General features: G+C 52.9%; 1 protein-coding gene across 1 annotated transcript in view; it reads right to left on the reverse strand.

The window, feature by feature from the left end:
* The window catches only part of znf142 (zinc finger protein 142), a 42,248-nt gene extending 41,298 nt beyond the window's left edge, over window positions 1–950 (reverse strand). The window contains 1 exon segment of the mRNA XM_038790165.1: window positions 710–950. The gene's annotated coding sequence lies outside the window, so the exon portion shown is untranslated.
* Between the last annotated feature and the right edge of the window lie 1,975 nt (window positions 951–2,925).

Raw genomic sequence — 2,925 nt, forward strand, 5'->3', positions numbered from 1 at the left:
TGGGGGGGGTGTGTGTTTGGGGGGGGGGTGTTTGGGGGGTGTGTGTTTGGGGGGGGGGTGTGTGTTTGGGGGGGGTGGTGTGTGTTTGGGGGGGGGTGTGTGTCTTGGGGGGGGTGTGTTGGGGTGGTTTGGGCGGGGCTGATGTGTGTTGGGGGGGGGGTGCTTGTTTGGGGGGCAGGGGTGTGTTTGGGGGGGGGTGTGTTGGGGGGTTGTGTGTTTGGTGGGGGTGTGTGTTTGGGGGGGTGTGTGTGTTTGGGGGGGGTGTGTTGGGGGGGGGTGTGTTTGGGGGGGTGTGTTTGGGGGGGGGTGTTTGGGGGGGGTGTGTTTGGGGGGGGGGTGTTTGGGGGGGGGTGTTTGGGGGGGGTGTTTGGGGGGGGGTGTTTGGGGTGGGGGGGGTGTTTGGGGGGGGGGTGTGTTTGGGGGGGGGTGTTTGGGGGGGGGGTGTTTGGGGGTGGGGAGGGTGTTTGGGGGGGGGTGTTTGGGGGGGTGTTTGGGGGGGGGGGTGTTTGGGGGGGGGGTGTTGGGGGGTGGGGGGGGGGGAGGGTGTGTTTTGGGGGGGGGGGGGATATTTGTGGGCGGGGAGCTCAGGCCTGCCGGCGGGGCCCGCCCGCCTCTCTCTGGGTTGTCTCCTGCCCGCCGCCCCTGCCGGCCGCGCTCTCTGGCGGCGCTGGGGGGTGGGAATGGAAGCTGGAGCCGGCCCACTACTCACCGTGCGGCCCGCCGCCTGCCTCTGCCTCTCCCGCCCGCTCGGCGCCGCCGCCGCCGGTTATTTTCCGCCCGCCCGCCTGACTTTTTCCTTTTGCGCCTTTCTTTCCGGGCGCCTAAATGCCGGAGAAGGCCCGAGGCCCGCTGTTTTTAACCGGATTACCGTGATTCTCCGCCTGACCATCCGGCGGCAGTTCTTCATTCAAACGGTGACGGAAAGAATGGGACTGATCGGAATGCTTTCCAGCTGAAAAACTTCCCCGGCATTCAGTCAGGCAGCCTGCCCTGCAGCTGAAAGACCCCCGGGTGGCGGCTTGGCCAACGAGACACGTCACCAAGTGAAGCCGCGGCCGCCATGTTGGATTAGGGCAGGTGATGGCACAATGGGCAGGAACCCATTGGACTATGTTGGCAGCAGCACGGTTCGATTCCTGTACCAGCCTCCCCGAACAGGCGCCGGAATGTGGCGATTAGGGGCTTTTCACATTAACTTAATTGAAGCCTACTTGTCACAATAAGCGATTTTCATTTTTCATTTTCATCAAACACCTCAATACTCCAATCCCATTTTCCAGTCCGTAGCCTTTTACGCTGTGGCATTTCAAGGGCTCATCTGAATGCTTCTTAAATGTTGTGAGACTTCCAGCCTCCATCACCCTTTCAGGCAGTGAGTTCCAGACTCCCAACACCCTCTGGTGTTTACATCCCGTCTAAACCGCCTGCCCTTTACCTTAAATAATAATAATCTTTATTATTGTCACACATTTTTTTTCAAATTTTGAGTACCTAGTACACTTTTTCCAATTAAGAGGCAATTTAGCGTGGCCAATCCACCTATCCTGCACATCTTTGGGTTCTGGGGGCGGAACCCACCCAGACACAGGGAGAATTTGCAAACTCCACATGGACAATGGCCCTGAGCTGGGATTGAACCTGGGATCTCGGTGTGTGAGGCAGCAGTGCTATCCACTGCGCCACCGTGCTGCCCTAACAAGTATGCTTGCATTGTCATGTGAGAGTACCTTTAAGAAATGGATGTTTAAGCAATGTATCTTTAAGAAATGGAGCAGCTCATATTACTGAAGTGGTGTCAGAGGGTGGACGGGAGCTGAGCTCACTTCTGCTTTTAGTTTCAGTTTGAGAGAGAGCAGCTGAAAAGTGCCTGGCTGGTTTGCTGTGAGCTGTTTGAAAGGAGAAAGCCGGGTTTTGAGGAAAAGAGCTTGGGTGTGTCTGTGTTTGCAGTGAGCTGGATCTGCTGTGATCTCTGCCAGGAAAGACTATCTCTGAATCATTTGGGTGATTTAAACTCATAATAGTAATGTCTTTAACCTGATGTGTTTCTGTTTAAAGGTGTTAAAGTCTTTTGGAGGTTTGAAGGAACATTTTGAGGGATTATTTTGTGTTGTATTATTTTCGGGGTTATCTTTGAAGTAAGGGGTGTTGAGTGATCTAATGTTTATTAAAAAAGGTTAAGTTGAAATCATGGAATAAACATTGTTTTGTGTTTAAAAACCCACGTGTCCATAATTGTAATACCACACCTGGAGAACAAGCCGTGTGCTTCAAAAGCAACAATCCATTAAAGGGAGAGGTTGGTTGAACTCCATGATACATTTTGGGGTTCTGAAAATGCCACTCCCATAACAGCATTAACACTGCAATGAAGTTACAAGTTACAGGAATCCCCTAGTCGCCACACTCGCGACGCCTGTTTGGGGACACAGAGGGAGAATTCAGAATGTCCAATTCACCTAACAGCACGTCTTTCAGGACTTGTGGGAGGAAACTGGAGCACCCGTAGGAAACCCACGCAGACACGGGGAGAACGTGCAGACTCCGCACAGACAGTGACCCAAGCTGGAAATCGAACCCGGGACCCTGGCGCAGTGAAGCAACAGTGCAAACCACTGTGCTACGTGCTGCCCATATCCATGCCCACTGGGTATTGACGGCTCGGATTTGATTTATTATTGTCACATGTATTAGTATACAGTAAAAAGTATTGTTTCTTGCATGCTGTACAAACAATGCATACCATACAGAGGGAAGGAAGGAGAGACTGCAGAATATAATGTTACAGTTATAGCAAGGTGTAGAGAAAAGATCAACTTAATACGAGGTAGGTCCATTCAAACGTCTGATGGCAGTAGAGAAGAAGCTGTTCTTGAGTCGGTTGGTACGTGACTTCAAACTTTGGTATCTTTTTCCTGACGGAAGAAG

The sequence above is a fragment of the Scyliorhinus canicula genome, chromosome 2 (genome assembly GCF_902713615.1).
Source record: "Scyliorhinus canicula chromosome 2, sScyCan1.1, whole genome shotgun sequence".
Lineage (NCBI taxonomy): Eukaryota > Metazoa > Chordata > Chondrichthyes > Carcharhiniformes > Scyliorhinidae > Scyliorhinus > Scyliorhinus canicula.